The following is a 23,762-nucleotide window of genomic DNA, read 5'->3' on the forward strand; positions in this document are numbered from 1 at the left end:
CCACCTTTTTTTCTCAGATTTTGTTTAATTTCCTTTATTTTTTCATTAAACCAAGGGTTTTTTCTGTTTTGGTTCATGGATTTGTATTGTTCTTGTGGGGTTAATGTCATCTGCCAATGTACATGTTTTCATTATCCATTCTGTTGTTGCGTCTATACAGTTTTTTGGTTGAAGTTTATCAAAGTTTCTTCTAGTTCCTTTGTTATTTGTGAGATACCTGAAGCAAAACTGAGCTTCTTAAGTTGTTTTGTTTTGCTGTGCACTGCACTTTATTTTTTGTTTTCACTGTAAAGTGTACTTAAGGAACAGCCTGCAAGCTTGATGGACTCTCTACCTGGGTAACATCAAGCTAGGTTGAGAGAACATTGTACAAATCTCATCTTTGGTTGAGTTTCCTCACTCCAAAGGACATACAATCTTCACAAGAGTGCTCTGTTCTGTTCGTACGTCTCACTCTGAATGTCAAAGTGGCCCCTAACCCTTACACTAAGGCCTAAACCTCACCTCGAGTAACTAGGTGGGCCTCCTATAGAGGTATAAATACCTAACTACTATGAAGGTCTTATAGCTAGTCTGTCTCCTTCTCTCTCTCTCAAGACTAACAATGCTATGTGTGATAAAGCCATGTGATGTGCACTCTTGTGAAAAAAAAAGTGCAGTGCACAGCAAAACAAAACAACTTAGGAAGCTCAGCTTTGCTTCAGGTATCTCACAAATAACAAAGAATAGGGCAAAGCAAAACAATCACTAGGAGGCAACTCACCTTGGCTTCAAGCAAGTGCCAAACTTAAACATAGCAGGTCTTAACTAGGGTTGTGCAATTGTTTTTCCAGAATTAGGCAATTTGGCTAATTTGCCTAATTTGGAATGGTTCGAGAGAACCAAAAAATGATTGAATTTTTTCTGAAATTTTGGAAAAAATTCATTTTTGGGTTAGTGCACACTAAAGGGAGTTAGTGCTCGCTAACTCCCATTAGTGTGCGCTAACTCCCAATAGTGCACACTAACATGGCAGAGTTAGTGCGTGCTAACCCGAAAATCGGGGCCCCCCAAAAAAAAAAACCCCGAACTGCAGGAAAAATGAAATTCCCATGGGGGGGGGGGGGGGGCCCCGAAACAAAGCCCGACATGATATACCAACCCAAAGCACATCTCTAGCCCTAACAGTATCAGTCTCTAATCTTAAACTTAGCAGGTCTTCTCATATGATAAGAACATAAGAACATAAGAAAATGCCATACTGGGTCAGACCAAGGGTCCATCAAGCCCAGCATCCTGTTTCCAACAGTGGCCAATCCAGGCCATAAGAACCTGGCAAGTACCCAAAAACTAAGTCTATTCCATGTTACCATTGATAATGGCAGTGGCTATTCTCTAAGTGAACTTAATAGCAGGTAATGGACTTCTCCTCCAAGAACTTATCCAATCCTTTTTTAAACACAGCTATACTAACTGCACTAACCACATCCTCTGGCAACAAATTCCAGAGTTTAATTGTGCATTGAGTAAAAAAGAACTTTCTCCAATTAGTTTTAAATGTGCCCCATGCTAACTTCATGGAGTGCCCCCTAGTCTTTCTACTCTGACTCTTCTCTGGGGCCCACTTAACCCTTGTAGGCCCTGAGGTCTCAAGGACAATCAGGCAAGCCAGCTGTGCCTGGTCCTTTAAGCTAGTCTGAGGGAGTTTTCTGTACGCTCCCTCACAGCATATAGAAAAAAAAATTGTGCTTTAAGGAACCCAGTGAGGCATTGTCTCCAGGGCCGAATTTAGAGCAAATGGCGCCCTGGGTGAAAATGAGGGGCACCCTGTGACAACAGAGGAGAGGACCAGCATGGCTAGACTTTTGACCTAGCTCAGCTTCCCAAGGAACTTGGGGGGAGGGGGGGAATTTGAGAAGCAAGGAGTGTTAACAGCTCTGGCTTGAGTCCTTCCTATGCCCCTCCCCCTCCCAGACTGTCACCAACATTTCCAGGGCTGGTGGTGCTGCCTTCTCGCTAACACTCCCGTTCCCTGGGCAACTCCACTTCTCTCTGTGTCATGTTTTGGCTCAGTCCCGGAGGGGGCACCTTCAGTTGAGGAGGGTGCCATCAGTTGGGGGGCACTTTTTACCCAGGGTGCCATTTGCCCTAAATCCAGCCCTGGAGACAATGCCTGACCACTTTTTTTTCAAACAATTTCTTAAATTTATTTTTCTTGAATCAACCAAAGAAGCATTTTCCAATGAGCAAATGGCCCTCCATAACTTCCTTCTCAAAGGCAGGAGACATTGGACAATGATCTGAAATAACTAGAGATTCCATTGAGGTAGTTTTAATTCTAGAAAAAAGATAGTCTGAAATTAATAATCTAGTCTAGATTTAGAGGTGAATTTTCAAAATTTTACATGTAAAAATTAGCATACATGTACGTAAGTAGCCTCTACTCACATATATTTTATAAAAGTACAAAATATGCGAGTATTAATGCACACACACATGGGCGTAAAAAAAAAAAGGGAAATCTAGGGGCATTCTGGGGTGGGGGCCAACATTTACGCACATAAGTTGCTATTTTAAAAGACACCCGGGCATGTAGATTTGCCAACTTGCTCGCATAATTTTGCACCTGATAATTATCTGGTGTAAATGAAATTAAATGTGTTTATTGTGTAGTACGGACTGGGTGGGAGGTCTGGGTGAACTGGGGGGATTTCAAGTTGAAGAACCAGGAGGGTCTTGATGACCTGGAGAAGGACTGGGCAAACTGGTGGACTGATTGGTAAAACTGATAAGTTCATTGATGTGCGCTTGTTTTAAAATACATCAACTTAAGTGTGTAAATCCCACTTTACATGAGTAAGTCCTATTACATTTTCATGTGTAAAATATACATGTATATAGGAAAAGTATGCACGTTCAATGCATTGATATGCATTCTTTCAATACATTTCATGTATTTGTGCATAAGCCTACATATGCATGTATGTTGTGGGATAGGGATACAAATATTTTATATAACACATATATATCATATATGCGGGTTAGAAAATACTAGCATAGATCCACTCATGGCCATGTATTTTTTTATTTATTTATTTACACATTATATTCCACAATTCCATGAAGATCAGTATGGATTACAATAAAATATGCATTAAAAAATTACATAAAACAATAAATAATTAAAATATAAAACCATAAAATTAAAACAAATAAATTAAAAACACGAAACAAGCAACATAATCATTGCAGAGAGACTTAGTACACGGTTACAGGTTTTGTTTGAAAGTTATCTTCCCTGTGTCATGAGATCTAGCATAGTGGATGGAATCCTTAACAAGTGGATTCAGTATCCTCCATATGTCAATGAGATGCAAGGTATTGCAAAGAAAGTGACCCCTTTATTTTTACCCATAACTTTAATTGCAATAGCTGATTGTCTATCCAGAGAAGGGTCTGCAATGCAATTTAAATCCCCTCCCAGAATAATCATACATGGAAACCATGTGATCTGTGACGCCACTGAAAAAGGAATGGTCATATATGGTTTGGTGTATATCGATGCTAGTATAGTGTTTTCTCTAACAACTTTCCCAGGACAATAAAATATCTACCCACTGGATCTTTAATTATTTTTTCCATTTGAAGTGAAATGTTCTTATGCATCACAGTAGCAATGCCATATCTCTTTGAGTTACCTTGTGCAACCAAAAACTTGTGCCACCCACTTCCTTTTTAAACTTTGTATGATCTTTCGCAGTCATATGTGTTTCTTGCAAAAATACTAAATAACATTACAACTTCAACATTCAAGAAAAACCTAAAAACATGGCTTTTTAAACAAGCATTTTACAAAGAGACAGGAGAATAGAGAGAAATATTTCAGGAAAAGACAGAAAGGCACCGACATACAGTCCTTAGGACTATACAGTAGATTAGCCTATGAACTCCACACCACAATAAACCATAACTATAATACTATGGGGCGGATTTTAAAACCCCTGCACGCGTAAATCCTGCCGGATTTACGCGCGCAGGGCCCTTGCACGCCGGCGAGCCTATTTTGCATAGGCCGTCGGCGCGTGTAAAGCCCCGGGACGCGCGTAAGTCCCGGGGCTTTCAAAACAGGGAGGGGGCGTGTCCGGGGGCGTTCCCAAAACGACGCAGCGTTTCGGGGGTGTGCCATGGCGTTTTGGGGGCGTGGCACCGGCCCGGGGGCGTGGTCGAGGCCTCCGGACCACGCCCCCGGGACCGGAGGATGGAGTGGGGCTGCCGGCGATGCGCGCAAAGTTACGCCTGCTTTCAGCAGGCGTAACTTTGCCGACAAAGGTAAGGGGGGGTTTAGATAGGGCCGGGGGGGGGGTGTGGGTTAGGTAGGGGAAGGGAGGGGAAGGTGGGGGGAGGGCGAAGAAAAGTTCCCTCCGAGGCCACTCCGAAATCGGAGCGGCCTCGGAGGGAACAGGCAGGCTGCGCTGGGCTCGGCGCGCGCAGGTTGCACAAATGTGCACCCCCTTGTGCGCGCCGACCCCGGATTTTATAAGATACGCGCGGCTACGCGTAGTGTTTGAAAATTCGCCCCTATGTGTAATAAAACTACCGGTGTAAGTACCTTGGTAGAATTGGTTATGAACTACTTCGCTAAATGACTATGTCTAATGATATATTGTAACCGAACCTTTGACGGCACCTGTTAGAATGTACTATTGTACACTTTTACCTACATTAAATATGTGCCTACATGTAAACCGTTGCGATGGTATTTAACTTAGCAACGGTATAGAAAAGTTTATAAATAAAAATAAATAAATAAATAAACTTATTTTGATGTGAAAGGCCCTTTTCTCTTCTGATTGGGGTACCCAAACTGGCTACATTCCAGGTGGCACAAATACATTATAAAGATAACAATAGGTCAGTAAATATGGAGCACTGTTTTGTCTCTGCTCAAGCACCAGCCTTCATAGTCTCTTACTACCTTTGTATTGCTTGATATACTTGCCCAGCAAATAAGTACCATCCCTGCATCTTTTTTTGATGCCCCTTCACATTTCCAGACCTTTTTCACCCTAACCACAATCCAAAAAACCTAACCAAATGCATGAATACAACAAAGCTGTTGCTTCTCTAACCAGAAAAGCCCTCTAAATATAGCATAGAAAAGAAAAATGATCTATTTGGATACCACCCCCCCAGCAAGTCAGTTATCTCAACTGCTCACAAATTGACTATATCCAAACATATATAACTCACTCACAATGAAGACTTCAATTGAGCTCTTCAAATTTTAAGGTCACAGAGCATAAAAGATAAAACAAAAGTTCAATGTAAAATAATAAAAATAAGAGAGGACAGTTTGTACTTTGTAGGTATCAGTATTTCTTTCAACAATTCAGCACGAAAGTGCAGGGAGAACATTTGTCTCACTCCAAAATCTATTGCTGATGTCATATTGCTTATATGTGGTCCACGCTACCAACGAGCAAGGAGACACAAGTTCTATTGTGGAGATACATTTGATTGCCTCTCTAATAGTGCTCATCACGATCCCATATTTAACTGTAGTAAAATGTTTCAGAACAAAAATTCTAGACACAGCACAAAAGAAAAAAACAGTCTCAGAGACTTCCAGCAATGAAGCTGTGCTGAGTGGATGACACAGTTCTGAGCTTGTCGGGGGTCGTCGTGTATCCCTATCCATCATGCCCCTACCCTTTTAGACCTGGCATATTAACTTGTTGTGGGGAGCAGTGATGTTATCTGGATATTATGCTTCTGGAAAAGCCTGTGGAGATGAGCACACTGAAGAGAATGGTGTCAGAGAAATTTGGCCTCAGGAAGAGAAAATGGCACCCGAATCTCCAGTGCCTCCAAGGCTGTATCTGCCGATAGCCTTGGAGGCACTGGTGCATGAATTAATGCAAGCAGTTTCAGCGGCGCTGAACGACCACTTACAGAAATTACAATGTCACTGGATGAGTTACATGAAAAATATGAGAATAATCAGAAGCTTTAGTCTTGTTGAGTACAATCGTTATTCAACATTAGGAGCATCTTGACGCAGTTGGGGGGGGTCCTAATTTGTTTGAAAAAGAGCTACCAAGATTTGGAAAATAAGATTGATGATTTGGAGAATCGTAGTAGATGAAATAACATCTGTATTTTGGGAGTGATGGAAACGCTACAGGGCAAGGCCCTTATTCATTGGTGTGAAACATGGCTACCAGAGGCTCTGGGAGTGGCTGGCTCAGACCCTCAGATTCTGGTGGAGCGAGCTCACCACTTGGGGCCTGTATTGCCTGATCTATCAAAACCCAGACAAGTAATCGTGAAATATTTGGACTTTATGGACAAAATGAAAATTCTTGATGCCTACAGAAAAAGAAAGGAGTTCTTGAAGGAAAACGGCAAAATATTGGTCTTCCCTGATTTTTCAGCAAAGGTTTTGGTGGCCCAAAATGAAATGATCCCTTACTGTTCAGCTCTGTTTACAAAAGGAATTAAGTTTTCCATGCAATACCAGGCGCAATTCTGTGTATTCCACTATGGAGAAACTCGAGTATTTCACACTAAGGAAGAAGCAAAAAAAGTGTATGGACTCTCTCTGACGTCTATGAGCAAATGAATCATGTATTGGTTGCAAGATTACATTGTGCTAATCTATATTGCCAGCATTAGACAGCATGCTGTCGATTTTGAAGAAGCTCTTTGAACCGCCCCTATGGCCTTTGTTATTGTTGATTTATAAGGGCTGGTAAAAGATGCAATAATAGCCTTGGTTCACCTGAGACTCTGTTTTTCTTGTTTTACTGTTTTTGACAATGGTTCGTGTTGAAATTGGATTTACCAACAACCCCAGAGGTCCTGCACATGGTTTTCAGATTCCGGAGTGGTGAGATTAGTTGCCACACACAGAGGTCGTCTGGATCAAGCCGCAGAAGGGCAGTCCTGGGATTTTGAGCTATAGTTGGGTGTTTAATGTGGAGGAAAACAAGAGTGAATGATTGTAGAATGGATGGTTGTGTGAGTGTTTTTGATCTTTGGACATGTACCCCATTATTGCAAGTGGCAGTTGCACTGGCAGCTACTGAAACATAAGGGTGGGGGCTGTGCTGGGGGAAACCATACCCTAGATATAACTCTTTTTTTTCTAGCATGCTGCCAGATATTTGTTATTAAGAGTAATTTGACATTCTGTACGATTAATGTGAATGGTTTACATTCCCACATTAAGCAAAAGAAGATGCTCACTGACCTTCGCAAGCATAATATCTCTGTTGCTTTTGTGCAGGAAACCCACCTAGAAGATAACATGAGAAGCTTAAATGAGAGTGGGTGGGTCATTGTTATTTTTCCTCCTTTACTTCCAGTCAGCATGGTGTGGCCACTCTGCTCCATGAAAATGTATCTTTTGATTGTGAAAAGATAATGTAAGATGTGATTGGGAGGTATGTTATTGTTGTGGGTGTGTTACAGGGCATGAAAGTTGCACTAGCTTACATATACACCCTTAATTTGTATTCCCATCATTTCTTCAATGATATTCTGGTGAAATTAACACAGTGGAAGGAATATTCTTTAATACTGGGTAGAGACTTTAACATTGTGGATAACTCTTTAGTGGAATGTAATCCCTTAAACACACCCTCCTCCCCCCCCCCCAAAAGAAAAATGGAATTGAGAGTGGGGGTATCTTTGTTAGGAACTTCCTTTGATTGATGCTTGGAGGACATTGCATGAGGAGGACAAATAATATACTTATTTTTCCCATGTCCACAATATCTGTACCCACATAGATTACATATTGATTGCTGAAGTTCTTTTCCATAAGGTATCCCACAGTCAAATACAGGAGGTGACTTTTTCTGACCACTCCTTGGTTACTATTACTTTAGAGATAAGGTCTGGCCAGCAGGGTCCGGGTCATTGGAGGATGCCCCCTGGCTCTTCAATGACAAAGTTTTTGCATCTTATTTTAAGGATCATTGGAAGGATTATGTTGATTTTAACTATTCTTGTGACTGACTCAATTACATATTGGAACATTACCAAGGTGGTGTTAAGGGGCCATATTTTGGCGTATCAGGCTACTAAAAAGGAGGAGCAAAAATTCTAGATTTTTGGAGATAACGAAAAGGATAGCTGCTTTAAAATGCATTCAAGTAAGGGAGATGACATGCACATCAAAAGAACATTTACAGGGAGCATGGCAGGAATTAGATAAGCTCCTGACTTGTAAAGTCCAAAATTCATTAATATTTTATAAATGGAAATTGTATCAATGGGGATGTAAAACTGGGAAGATGTTAGCAAGAATGGTAGGAGGTTCTCATCATCCTAAGAAATTGGTAACGCAACTGATTTCTAATTCAGAAGCTCATCTGACCACTCCCTCAATATTAAATGCTTTTCAATCATATTACCAGGCACTATATCAAGCAGGAAATGGGAGCTGTACCAGAATATTCCTGCTTCATAAGCCTATGGGATGACTTGGGAAACATGGGAAATCTAGTTCTTGGTTTATGGCTGTAGAGAAGGCCTGGATTTTGTAGAGGAAACAGCTGAGCCAAGACACACAGATTTCTCCATTTTTATGGCTGGAAGGCAATGCTGATTTTCCTCCAGGGATCACCACTAGAATTTTTCATGAGTAGGCTCTTAAAGGTTTTGGTCATGTTTATCAATTTATGGATCAGTATAATCTTGCTTTATTTTCCTTTGAACAACTGAAGGAACAAGGGAACGTGGCTTGAACTTAATTTTATGCATTCTACAGGGCAGACATTATTGTTTACATTTGACAAAGGGAAACCTCGATGTGGTAATGGCTAATGATTCGGAAGAGTCTTTCTTAGACACTGTATCAAATAACAAGATTGCCATTTGATCTATGCATGTCAAGTCATTGCTCCCTCCTTACATTTAATGGGATTAGCAGCACAATGGAGTGTGGATTTAGGAGAGGTCATAGATGAGGTCCTCATGATTTTGACATTTACCAAATTGTATAAATATTTTTTTTTATCAGCTTCCATGAGGGAAATACAATTCAAGTTATTTCATAGAGTATACATTACCAGGCTGTTAGATTACAAAATGAAACTCTGGCCCTCGGATTTGTGTCTGAAGTGCAATTATCAAGAAGGCAATTTGTGTCACATGTTCACAAATTGTCACAAGTTAAATGCTTTTTGGAGCCAAATTTTTGCATTTCTTGAGTGGGAACTTGGGAAATCAGTGGAATGGAAGGGATCATTTTATATATTTGAATCTTGATTATGACCCCTGAACATACCGGCAGGGGGGGAAAAAGGTAATTCTTACTTCTTGGAAGAGTGAAGATCTTCCTGCTTTTACTAGCTGGAAATCTTTCATGTCTCATACTGCACAGTTGGAACGCATGCAAAAGTTGACTCTTCGGAACACCAGGTCGTGTGTGGCCCAATGAGTGTTTTTTTGGATTATGGGTCCAGGTAGATCAGTTGTTCAAAGGTTAGGATATTAAGAAATGTTTCAAAGGCTTTTGGTCATCTTGGGGGACATTACTCAGGTAGATGTGGTTCCATAAGTTCTGAAGTTCCTTTTAATAAGACTCCCATAGTTTGGAAAGGGTAATTCTGTCCAAAGAATGTGTGAGTGTGAGGGATGACTGGTTGTGTGCTTGCATAGATATATGTTGGGGGGAGTGTGTGTATATTCTGTTTGAATTATGTAATGTTTAAAAATCTTTGTGACACATTGATGGATGTGCATATATCATTGTTGTGGCTGATGTTTATATGTTTTTTTCTTGCCTTTTATTTGAAGTTTTCTGGATTGCATTTTGCCATGTTGTAATACAATAAAAACAGATTTAAAAAAAAGAAAAAAGTCTCAGAACACCACTGGACCACTGCAAGTATAATATGAAATCTGAACTCTCATCATGTGCTTCATGTTCATGATCTGAGCTCAAGATAACTAAGCTGCTTTTCCCGCTGTTAATCCATGATGCAGATTGTATTAAGTTGTATTCTGATGCCATTAACAGAAAGCCATGTGCTACTAAAGGATTCCTTAGCTGCCACTGTAGTGACAAAGGCTTCTAATGTATCTTTGTGCCAACCTCTCAATTTTGCTGGGGATTGTAAAGCAAATTTAGGGGTAGATTTTATAAATTTCCGCACGAACAAAAGTACGCTGGATTTTATAAGATACGTGCGTAGCTGCGCACAAGGGGGTGCACATTTGTGCAACTTGCGTGCGCCGCCTGTTCCCTCCAAGGCCGCTCTGAAATCAGAGCGGCTTCGGAGGGAACTTTCTTTCCACCCCCCCGCACCTTCCCCTCCCTTCCCCTACCTAACCCACCCCCCCGGCCCTATCTAAACCCCCCCTACCTTTGTTGGCAGATTTACGCCTGCTGAAAGCAGGCATAAATTTGCGCGCACCAGCGGGCTGCTGACGCGTCATCACCCAACCCGGGGGCTGGTCCGGAGGCCTCGACCACGCCCCTGGGCCGGTGCCATGCCCCCGGACACGCCCCAAACCGCCCCCTGACCCTGGACATGCCTCGGACATGCCCCCTCCCCGCCCCTTTTATGAAGCCCCGGGACTTACGCACGTTCCGGGGCTGTGCGCACACCGGCGGCCTATGCAAAATAGGCGCCCCGGCGCGCGAGTGCCCTGCGCGCGTAAATCTGGCCGGATTTACGCGTGCAGGGCTTTTAAAATCCGGCCCTTAATATTTTAGCTTTTCAAAGTCCAAGCACACTGGTGCAAACTCTTTTCACATATTGGAGATCCAAATAGAAAAGTCTGAAAGATCATACTTCTCAATTCTGGTAATGAATGTCTTTCTTTTTGCAATAGTCTTGCGAAACATGTGCATAGTTCAACAGCTTAGCAATAACTACTCAGTGGTCTCAATCTTTACTGCAGTTTTTGCTCCCAGATGGTGCGTCCTCTCAAAGACTAAATTCCTCCAAAGGTCAGATATCTCCTTCAATAGCAATGTTTCTAATACATTTAAGAGCTCTTTCTCAGGTACATTCTCAGAGATTCCCACAAAATATAGCCCTAGCTTCATCAAAATACTATAAATAGAGCGGAAATAGCGTCTGTGGTTAAAAAAAAAAAGGGAGGGGGAGAGAGAGCCTCTGTAGAGGCCAACATGTAAGTTTACTATTTATCAAATTTCAAAAAAGAGAGGAAATTAACCCAATTCCTACACACCACTCGTATTTAATTATTTAACTAATAGGGACAATGTCATCAGACTCTTAGTGCAATATTTTTAATCCACTGTCTCTCGCCACGCAATGGGCCGCAAACAGCATCAGATGCTAAATAGCACTGTAATGTAATCACTTGACGTTGTACCCCAACCCTTTCACCACCTTTTATTCATATCTTAAACCCAAGTTATCTCTACCAACACTAGTTTTTTATTTTATTTCAATTAATTTAACAAACTGACAAGTTTAATGTTAAAAATACTTAGCTCCCTTTAGCATTCCAACACTGTCCCAACATGGACCATGTTTCGACTGTCTCCAGTCTTCATCAGGGGACACCTTGTATCAACATGTATCAAGGGCGCCTTCTTTACCCAAATTCATAAACCTAAAATAAAAACACCATTAAAAAAACATCCTAACTCCAAAGGATATATCAACTATCCTTTCATATATACCCCCGTTAAGATTTCTACTCCTCACTTATAGAAAAATCAGACTGCACTTACCGAACAAAAAGTCAGTAAGATTTTTAACGTATGACAAAATTAAATACACACCAAAGTGTTCCAGCTGTCTTACACTCGTTCTTTTCTCCAGTATAATGGCACCATGGCGTTTTAAACCACCTTCACTTCCTCCTTACTTTTATCCTTATTCCCCTCCCCGGAAGTCAAATCTGCCATTCTCATTCGTGCACACTCACATATCCACTATGGGCTGAAATCAGAACATCGACCAATCAATTTCCCGATTCAATCCCCCCGGGGTTACCGTATTGAAATAATGTATCCACCTTTGCTCCTTTTGTAATAGAAGGTGGTTTAAAATGCCATGGCGCCATTATACCAGAGAAAGGAACGAGTGTAAGACAGCTGGAACACTTTGGTGTGTATTGAATTTTGTCATACGTTAAAAATCTTACTGACTTTTCGTCCGGTAAGTGCATCTGATTTTTCTATAAGTGAGGAGTAGAAAGCTTAACGGGGGTTTTTATGAAAGGATAGTTGATATATCCTTTGGGATTAGGATGTTTTTTTAATGGTGTTTTTATTTTAGGTTTATGAATTTGGGTAAAGAAGGCGCCCTTGATACATGTTGATACAAGGTGTCCCCTGATGAAGACTGGAGACAGTCGAAACATGGTCCATGTTGGGACAGTGTTGGAATGCTAAAGGGAGCTAAGTATTTTTAACATTAAACTTGTCAGTTTGTTAAATTAATTGAAATAAAATAAAAAAACTAGTGTTGGTAGAGATAACTTGGATTTAAGATATGAATAAAGGGTGCTGAAAGGGTTGGGGTACAATGTCAAGTGATTACATTACAGTGCTATTTAGCAGCTGATGCTATTTGCGGCCCATTGCGTGGCGAGAGACAGTGGATTAAAAATATTGCACTAAGAGTCTGATGACATTGTCCCTATTAGTTAAATAATTAAATATGAGTGGTGTGTAGGAATTGGGTTAATTTCCTCTCTTTTTTGAAATTTGATAATATTAAGGGGATTGTGCTTCTGTTGTATGATTATTTATCGAATTTACTATTTATACCACTGTAAGAGGGGGCACTATTAACTCGGGGTAGGATTTGGGGGGGGGGGGGGGGGCAGTTTTATATACACAGTCAGAGGTACGAACAGCAAAGTTGACATCAGTGAAGATTTTTTGTCATTTGGAGCAATGAAAGGTAAAAAAGAGTTATTTGTACAATATACAATGTAGCTAGGTAGAGAGTACATTGTACAGAGTCTGTCTCTCTCTTGCTCTCTGCCATTTCCATTCATTACCATTAATTCTGCCCAAATTCCTCCCATGCCTTAATTGTTTTTCAAGCTCATTAGTTTTCTCATCTCTTTCCCCTGTCACTTTTTCTAAAGCATTAATGTATTTTCACATTATCTAATCGCTTCCCAGTCTCTACAATTGAGATTTTTGCATCACTCATTTGTTCAAAATTCACTCAAACTTGTATTCTAAGGCTATAACCACCACCATTCTAAATCAGCTACTGAGTCTTCCAACATTCATAGGGTTGAGTCATCCTTGGTGTGTGGGCTAGCTTGTTTTCCATCAACTTTAGCTGTCTTTTTTCTTTACTTTGCATTTTTGTGGTCATCTCTTCATTGCTTTTATTTCAAATCTGTTTTATTGATCAAGAAGTCATTGACAATTAAAGAAAACAGTAGGGCACATTTGTTTCTGATACACCCTACACATTAACAGAAACAATGAAACAATTACATGGTGTGATATCCCCATCCTCCCTCATCCAACAACTAGAAAGGGGACATAAACTGAAGATCTGTGCTATCTAGTTATTCATGGGTAGTTAATCACATCGCTTCTGACCTCTTCATTGCTTTTAAATACAAACTTGTTCATACATTAACAGAGTTTTCAACTCAAAGAATCTAAAAGTACAGCTGGGGTAAGTAGTGAAAATGCTTCTTTCTGGAAGGTGGCACCCAGCGCTCAGAAGCAGCATCTCATCACAAGTTCACTGCATCACATTGCTCCCAGATGGTTCATTTTTAATCTCTTCTGACAACATATTCCAAGATATCATTCCAGCCACTCTGGACATAAATCCATTGGATTACACTAGGCATATTATCTTAACCGATGGCACATCTAGTAAAGTCCTAAGGGGCGGATTTTCAGAGCCCTGCTCGCGTAAATCCGCCCAAAACCGGGCGGATTTACGCGAGCAGGGCCCTGCGCGCCGGGAAGCCTATTTTACATAGGCCTCCCGGCGCGCGCAGAGCCCCGGGACTCGCGTAAGTCCCGGGGTTCTCGGAGGGGGGCGTGTCGGGGGGCGGGCCCGGTCGTCGCGGCGTTCCGGGGGCGTGTCGGCAGCGTTTTGGGGGCGGGTAGGGGGGCGTGGCTACGGCCCGGGGGCGTGGCCGCGCCCTCCGTACCCGCCCCCAGGTCGCGGCCCGGCGCGCAGCAGGCCCGCTGGCGCGCGGGGATTTACGTCTCCCTCCGGGAGGCGTAAATCCCCCGACAAAGGTAAGGGGGGGGTGTAGACAGGGCCGGGTGGGAGGGTTAGGTAGGGGAAGGGAGGGTAAGGTGAGGGGAGGGCAAAGGAAAGTTCCCTCCGAGGCCGCTCCGATTTCGGAGCGGCCTTGGAGGGAACGGGGGGAGGCAGTGCGGCTCGGCGCGCGCAGGCTATACAAAATCGATAGCCTTGCGCCGCCGATCCAGGATTTTAGTGGATACGCGCGGCTCCGCGCGTATCTACTAAAATCCAGCGTACTTTTGCTTGAGTCTGATGCGCAAGCAAAAGTAGGCTGATCGCGCTTCTTTTAAAATCTACCCCTATATGTGCTATGCAGGAAAGAAGGAAAAAATGTCTTATGATGCGTCAAGATGTTATTTCCCTTGGAGCACATTTCATTCTTCGATACCCTTGCAAATGTATTCTTACTCATTTGAGTTCTAAGTTTGTATATATTTTGATTCTGTGCAGCTGAGATATTTGGATGCCTACCCTGTCTCTGACTGATCTTTTTTCATCTTTATGATTGACAAAATTATTTACTTCAGTGCTTAAAGTCTCTGCTTGTTTTTTTTTTTTTTTAAATGTTTTTCTTGTATAACCACTCCTTTTGATCTTGTATCCTTTCCATTTTTCTTTTTAAATTAATTGAGACTCTGGTTTTGGGAAAAAATGGTTTAGTGCTGTTTATACCTTAAAAAAAATATTGTGGTGCTAATCCATTGAGCATTTTATAGATCATGGTTAGGACCTTAAACTTTATTCTCTGCTCAATTGGTAACCAGTGTAGGTTAGCCAAAACTGGAGTTATATGTTCCCTGATAGGGGTTCCAGATATTAAACCTACAGCCGCATTCTATATCATTTGCATGGGCTTTAGCATAGATTGCGGTAATCCTAACAATAATGCATTGCAAAACTCCAATGGTGCAATTACTTAAAGCCTGAACAACAGTTCTCAAATCTGAACTATCTAAGAAAGGTTTCAGGTCCCACAACAGGTGTAGTTTCCAGAACGTGTTTTTTTACCACATTCTTTACATGTGGATGCAATGACAAAGAAGAGTCCAAATCACTCCTATATTTCTGAGCTGAGATACAATTGGAATAGAAATCCATTAAAAGATAGATGTGTGGAAATTTCAACCAGGGGATGATGAGCTAAAAGCAAAATTTCAGCCTTCAAATTCAATGCTAATTTATTTGTTTACAGCAAGTCCACAATTAATAGTGGCAAAACAAGAGGGGATCTTAGATAAAGCGTCTTGGAGGGAAGAGATAACTGGGAAATAAAACTGAATATCACTTGCATAAATGTTATAGTTTACATCAAGGTCAGCAAGCACGCAACAAATTGGGCCAATATAAATGTTTTAAAACACTGCAGAGAGTGCTGAGCTTTGTAATCCTTGAGAGGACTACTTCACTGATCCTGTGGTCACTCTCTGATAATGATCTTGTAAATATGAGAAGAACTACTTATATACTATGGCAGAAATATCAAAGTAAGATAGGTGTTCAAGTAAGATGGCATGGTCCAGTGTATCAAACACTGAAGATATATCCAATATTACTATGAAATACTTAACCCCAGAGTGAAAACCTCTTTGAAACAGTTCAAAACTAGACATATGTAATGTCCCTAAGGTAACTCAAATGTAGTCGCTTGGGAACAGCCAGAGGAAAACAGGAGGCAGACTCTGGCTATTCCTTAAGTGCAGTTTATTTACAGTGAAACCCAACAAAATGCAGTGCACAACAAAACAAAACAACTTAGGCAGCAATCCATGGCTTCAGGTATCTCACAAAAAGGCAGTGCAAGGCAAAACTATCAGCTTAGGCAGTTCACCTTGACTTCAGGTAACACACGGTCTTTAAACATAACAAGTCTTAACCTTCATCAAACATAGCAGGTCTTAAACTTCATATACTTCTCTAATTTTAAATGTAGAAGGTCTATATGTAGACTGGGACACTATCAGCTCCCTGGGAGCTGCTTAATCCTTCTGGGCCCTGAGGTCTTATATTCTGGTGAAGGTCTCCTCCCTTCACCCAGGATTCCCTGCAGGTCTCAATGTTAAGGAGGACCGGACAAGGCTGCTGTGCCCAGCTCCTTAAGGTGGTCTGAAGGAGTTTTTCTCTATACTCCGTCATAGGCTCTATATTAGTTTTTTGACTTAAGTTGTCATTTAAAACAAAAACAGTATTGTAGAAATTCAGCTCAGTTTCACTCTACTATGTGAGTCCACAAAGCACTGATTGTTTAAATAGAAAACCGAGCTCAAGTTCCAAGTTGATTTTGGTCCTATTAATGTAATGGCTAGCTGACATTTAGGTTTTTCTCAGGTCATTCGATTGCAGGCTATGCTGCACAAAATTCAGCCACCGACTGTGAAATTCTGTGGAGAGATTCTCAGAGAAAATTGTACAGTTATGTTTATAATAGGTAATTTGGCATAATATCTCATTGGTGCTTTCTTTGCCAGCGGTGGGAACCATGTATTGTTGCACTGAAGGTAAATCACATTGAGAAGGAGTGTGAATCATTACTGCATGGTAGTTTAATAAATATCTGCTGTAAAATGTTTCAGTCTTGTCACATCAGTTGCCCAAATGTACATTTTACATAAGGAGTCCATGATGTCTGATGTCAATAGGGCTACATTTAGTTTTATATTGCTGTATAAATGCTTGTGGTAGGGAAGAAAAATCTTGACATCTGCTCTGTGGACAGGACCACACTTTTTTGTATGTGTCCTTATGCTGATCCTAGCCAGATCTGATTCGTTAAAGCCAGCCTTTTTCTTGTGGGTTCTGGTATCCTTGTTCATGCTGCTTCTTTTTGTCTCTTTCATATCCTTGGTGCTTCAAGCTGCTTCTATGTGAAAAGTGACATCCACGCTCTTATCAGTTATCCAGACGTCTCTATCCACCTTCCTGCTTTTTCCCGCAAGTGGCTCCAAGACCTTAATATTTAAAATAGTTCCACATTCTTTTTACCTGTTCAGAGTCCTATGTAACAAGAATTTACTCATTCAAAGAATGGAAAAATAATCTGTATTAAAGTCTCTAAAATTGACCATAGCACTCTAGATGAGAAGCTTTACATGATTAGCTATAGCATATTATGGAAATAATAAAGTGCTCTGTGTTGCTCTTGGGGGGTAGACCCTTGTCCTAGAGCAGTGGAGAACGGCTCCCTGGTAGGGACCAGGAAGCCCCTGCCCCCTGGAGGAGACAGAGGCTAGGATGAGCTTCACCACTGGAAGCCTGAGGTCCCCCCGGGAGGAGCCCGTAGGGACCCAGGCCGCTTGGACTTAGTTGGGCCTCACAGGGTCTCCTGGAGAGATGGAAGTCAGGCGTGCCCACAGACAGAAGGGGAGCACGGTCAGGTTCGAGACTGGAGGTCAGATGGAGCAAGGAGGACCAGAACAGCGTAGGTGATGACAAGGCTAGGAACAGAGCCAGAATCTGGAGACGTATCAAGCAGGCAGAGGTCAGAATCCGGGAGTCAGTCCGAGGAGTGGTCAATAAAGCAGGGGTCAGGTTCTGGAGGTCAGATGAGGTCACAGGCAGGCCAAGGTCAGAAGGCAGGTAGCAGGCAGACAGGTCAAGCAGCAAGCCGAGGTCAGTACCAGTGAGACAGTCCAGAGGTATTACCTGGATAGGCGGACAGTCGAACAGGAACAGAAGTACGATGGAGGAATACTAGGATGCAGGAACAAGGCAGAAACAGGACTGGAACAGAAGGATCCTGGAACGAGACTGGAACAAGATACAAACGCAGTGAAAATCTAGCAAGGAGCAGACCCGATTGCCAAAGCAAGGAAGTACAGGCAGGGAATTCCTTATATCGGGGAATCAATCAGGGCGCGCTGCGGAGCTAGGACCTGCCCCTTGCCCTACAAGAGGCCGGATGGTCCTCGCATGCGTGCATGTAGGGGCGTGTCCGACGCCACTGAGGTTGCCGAGCTCCGGCATGAGGCCTGGTGTGTAGTGGAAGGCCCGGCGACTGCCGCCGCGGGATGCCGAGGCCTGGAAGAGCTCGCAGCTACCGCTAGGGAGGCCGACCTGGGACCTGCTGTGGAACCAGCGAGGTGAGCAGGCCCGTGCGCGGGCCGGCGTGGACGGGGTGCGTAACACTCTGCTGGAAATGTGTTTCATGTCACTGTTCTGGAGTGCATTGAGTGAGCAAATACTGAACTGCTTTGAGCTACTAGGGCTTCCATACTGCTCTGTAGGTGTATTTATTTGCTTCCTGAGGGGGCCGATGCAATAAGACATGCGCTAAAAATTGGCACTTGTATTGAGTGCCAATTTTCCTAATGCGCACACAACCATATCCCCTGGGTGCCCAATGCTGTATTTAAATGAGGGGCTGCATAAAAAAGGGCGCAATAGGGGAAAATTGTGCGTCCGTAATGCTCCAATGCATTGGGTGCTCACAATTGCAACGGGCGCTCAATATGAGTGTCTGTTTTTATCCCACTTCCTCAGGCTGATTTTTTTATTTTGCTAAGGTTGCTGAAGAAGCCCACAGCGAAACGCCCCTTGCTATGGGTGTCTAAATTGTGCGGCCATAAGAATTTCTTTTTTTTTTTTAATCAAGCCAATATACATTTATTTTTCAACATTTATTTTTCAACACTGCAAGCAGTAAAATTAAGTAGAAGGACACACTGAGGACTGCATTTTTTATTTCTCATGAGCTCTTAATTCATGAATTAACTTTAATTCACCTTTGGGGCTGGAGTTAAATTTTCCATCTTAAAAAGTGTGCGTTGGGCACCCAGTGATTTCTTGCATCGGGGGTAATAGTTAATAGCCTCATTTACATGGAATTTACATGTGATGGGTACTACTGGCTACGCATTTGGGCGCGTGTTTTGGACGCACTGATCTCCTTATGGTGCTAGTCTAGCGCATTCAAAATGCATGCCCAACCTTACATAGATATATATAAGGTTGAGCATACTTTATTGCATCAGCCTCTCTGTATGAGGTGCTGGCTGCCTACAGCTCCATTTTTACCTTGTTAATAAAAGCAGTGTTTTACTATTCTTACAACGAGGAAACATTCCTAGCTTGTTTTAATTTAGAGTGCATTCTCTTGTCTAAACAAAGCTCTAACACTGATGCCATACTTCTCATCACAAAAGGGAACTATTGATGTAATAGTGCAGCAGAAAAGTGTTTCTGGAATAGTTTTTGAAGAATTTTCACTTTTTGTGGCATGCATTTTTGTACGTGGCATGTTAGATATGCATGATAAAGAGCTCAAATGTTCTGAAGCAGTCCTGTAGTTGTATGTAAAGACCTGCAATTTTCATTCCTCACAGAAAAGCAGGACTGCAAGTGTATTTATGAAACAGGATATAAGTTTTACATTAGAAATGTATAAGAAGGCCTGTAACCATTTGGTAATCTTACTTTTGAATAATGCCCCATAACAAATAAATACAATCCAAATTTGATTCTCTACTAGTCTAATCTGGACAGTTTAATAATTTCTGGTACTATTTTGGAGAGTTGTGCAAATGGGCTGCCAGAGTTTCAGTTTTATTAAATGAATCAACTGCTTTAAATACAAATACTAAAAACTCAGTATCCAGGTTGAACAGTGTTAGTCCACCCACACCATGCCCACTAGCTCCTATTATGAGTCAGAGGTAGGAGGAAGTGTTGCAGTGCTATCTTGTCTTTAGTTCAGCTTGCATTTGATTTGTAACATGGCCTTCTCTTGAAACTAACCCTTGACTGATGATTTCTCCAAGTGAAAGTGTCACGTGCATACCAACCAAACTCTGCTTTTATTAATTCATAGCACTTCAGTATCTGGTATTAAGTCCAGGATTCTCAGATAAGCATGACCTCAGGGCTGCCCTTTTCACAGGGCAGACCTTCTTGGTACCACTGTGGAAACTGCTATGTGTATGGACAGATTTAGTTGTAGTGTAACTCTCACAGCTGATAGAAAAGAAAGACTCCAGGCTAAACTGCAGCATGCATACAGCATTGTGTCTAATGCTTTTTTCCAAGCTGTTTTCAGCATAGACAGGTGCTTTGAGAGAGCTACTTCCATATAGGTAAATGGAAAATTCCAAAGACCTAATCCATTTAAGTTTAGCTTTCACTTTGCATGCATAATAATAATAAAAACTATATTGTGCTGTAGGCTGCACCTATTTTTGACAAACCTCCCAGCCATATGAATCAGATCTTGGTATGCATCATTTTGAAGCTGGCAGAGGTTTCCAAAAATAGTTTTACACACAAATTCTGTTTTTGGACTGTAAAATTCAGAAGCTTAACTGCCCAATACTGTGAATCAGACAATTCAGAATGCCTGGGTTAGGTTGCATTTAATAATTCTTAATTTTAGGGTTTCCATGTGAAGATCCATTTTAGAATAGCAGAGCATGATGGTTATCATTGGAACACCATTTTGATGTACAGCTTGGATTTGTAGAATTCTGCCATTCTATTACATTATCTATCATAGGCTCAAGACAAAAACAATAAGAAATAAGATTCTGCTTGTCATATCCAACACAAAAAGAGACCGGGAAGTAAATCAGAAAGAAGACTTAACTAAGACATGATAAAATGATATTTTGTGGAGCCCAGGAAGGGATTTTATTGAAATATTAGTGTAAAAGAGGTGCACACAGGGACGGTAACTTTAAATCAGGTGTGCAGGCACTCAAATACATATATATGGGTGCGTGGCCAAATGTGCTGAAATTTTAGATTGTGCGCGCAAGTATGCTCGCATGTTATAAAATAGGCCTGGCGCATGTATGTGTGCTCCTAATTTTAAGAGTGTACGTGCACAGCAGGGAAATGTTGGCTTCGAGACACACAAGTGAGGGAATTTTAGAAGAGGCGCGCATGCAAGCCATGAACAGGTTCATCAGTTTCGTCCACCAGTTTGCCCAGTCTATAGCTGGGTCCTCAAGACCTCCCAGGTTATTTAGCCTGCATTCCCCCCCCCCCCCCTTTTAACCCAGACCCCCTCAAGTACTTCATCTATGCCTAGAAATAGTTTTATTCAGCCTTACACCTCATTCATAGCAGAAGTAACTTTGTGTTGAAATATACCTGGACGCCAGGGGCGGTTCTATAATGAGGCTGGGCCCGCCGCTGGTTCAGGGGGCAGAATTTTGAGGTGGCAAATAATGCCTCTCTCAGAATATTGCTGTGGCATAAGCCTCACACTGCCTGCCTCTGCCTGTCCGGAATTCCTGCTGAAAAACCGGAAATTGTCTGGATTTTCAAGTCCTGCTCTGCCTGCAGGCTGCAGACTGCAACGTGCATGTGAGCAGGGGTGGGCCAATTGGGTAATCGCCCAGGGCGCCTGTTGCGATTCCGTGGCACCGGGGTGGATGCCGTGAAGACAGCGCGGATGGCAAAAAGGTAAGGAGCCTTTTCGCTGCCTATTTCTCACCCAATAGCACCACCTTTTATGATGGCACTATTGGATGCGAAAGCCGGCAGCAATTGCTGCCGGCTTTCGCAGGCCTGCCCCCCGCCCCCCCTGTACTGCGCAATTCACGATGCCGCAGTAGGTTAGAAAATCTAGGCCTTAATTTCATAAAGGTGAGAGCAGCTATAATGGCGGGGGTGTTCAAAATGACAGTGTTAAGGCCTCTGGAGTTAAATAAGAATCCGAACAAAAAAAAAAATGCTTTTGCTAGAGTTACCACTCTTAAGACTAGCCCACTCTGAGGATTAAAACAGTGAAAACCTGAGACTGTCCAAAACCAATCTAATTTTTCAGCTAACAGGGACCACTTGTTTTAACTGGAATAAGCTAAATTACTGCATACGTATCTAGCGGTGATACTGATAACCTGTAACCGGAAACTTATTTGCAGGTAGTTCTACAGTTATTACCTGTACTATACATTAAAAAAAAAATAAAATCTAGAAAGCACAAATATAGCCTGAACCAGAAAGAAACAGGATCAAGGAAAGAAACATTTAAGAAGCCTGAGCTATGGTCATAAGAAAAGATGTATTGTACATCCTCTGTTAAATTAAATTAAAAAATATTAAGTAGGAAGAGCTACTATCTATTAGGACAAAAAATGGAGAGCTAAAGGAGGCCCTGCCTCTCGAGGCATGGGCCGTATAACTGGGCAGACCTGCGGCAGGCAAGAGGGAGGGGGGAGGGGGGCACAGCCTAGGTGCGGAGAGGGGGGGACAATGGGATTAGGGGCCAGTTCAAACCTGAGCATGAGCCAATGAGACAAGGAAGGCGGCGTCTCTGAGCTCAGGTACTTAGAGGTAGGGCGGGGTGGGGGGAGCACATTTGCAGCCTGGAAGCGAGAGCAACAGGCTGATCTCCGCACGGCTGTGCTACAACAGTTTTGCTTTTACTTTCACTTTGCCTCCAGCACGGCTGTGCTGTAAGAGGAGCAGATCAGCTATAGGAGCAGGAACGATTTCTTTGATTACATTATTGGGTAAAGTACAAAGATTTTGTGGCTGATAGGCAAAATGTTGAGAATATTAATGGTAATTTTGTGTTGCTAAGGTCTGGAAGGTATGCTCACCCCCCCCCCTTTTTGCATTGAACTGGCTCTGCATTACCAGTACTTTATTTAATGAAAAGGCTTTGAATGCATGGCTGCTTCTGCCTGGAATGTTATTTTATTTAAGGAAATGCCTTAGCACATGGCTGGTTATATATATTTTAACTAATATATATTTAGTGAAACGCCATGGGCACATGGCCACACTTTACCTGTTATTATATATATATTTTATGAATTCATGGCTGGCTTTCAGCACAATGCTTGCTCTGCATGTTGCTGTATTTATTGAAAGGGCAGCGAGTGCAGGGCTGGTTATCTTTCACTTGTAGCCTCTTAAGAAACGCCATTGAAGGGGTCTACACATGGTGAATGCATAGGTGGTTAGAGCACATGGCTGGCAGTAGCAGGCTTGGTAGCTCAGTGGTTAGAGCACTGATCTTGTAGGCTTGCTTTACTTTAAAATCGACGTTTTCTATGTATTGCTTTACCCCTCGCTCTCTAAATTGCTAGGAAGTGGGCAGGCTTCATGTCTACCATGCTACCTCAACAACCTGTGGATGTGCTTTGTTATACCTAAGTAATCTGACAATTAAAAAGTAGCCAGCATCCCGTAGTTGGGAATTCTGATGATATGTCTATGGGACAGCGGTACGGCATTTGAGTGCTCAGCCAGGTTAACAGGATGTTTTTTATATTAATCCTAAAGGTGATATTTAGTATTCGGTTACCATTTAAAGGGACAGCTGTCCCATGTGCACGTTTATACTGAATTATAAGGGGTACAGGACCCTCAGCTTGATAGATATGATTTAGGCTGCGCTATGCAGCTCTATACAAAGTAAATTAAAATATTAATGAAAGGTCGGCTTACATCTTAGCATGGTATTGTGGTTCTTATTGGAAGGGCTTGCCAGCAGAGGTCAGCACATGGCAGCGGCCATTTTGGGAGGTCAGCACATGGCAGCGGCCATTTTGGGAGGTCAGCACATGGCAGCGGCCATTTTGGGAGGTCAGCACATGGCAGCGGCCA

The sequence above is a fragment of the Rhinatrema bivittatum genome, chromosome 4 (assembly GCF_901001135.1).
Source record: "Rhinatrema bivittatum chromosome 4, aRhiBiv1.1, whole genome shotgun sequence".
Lineage (NCBI taxonomy): Eukaryota > Metazoa > Chordata > Amphibia > Gymnophiona > Rhinatrematidae > Rhinatrema > Rhinatrema bivittatum.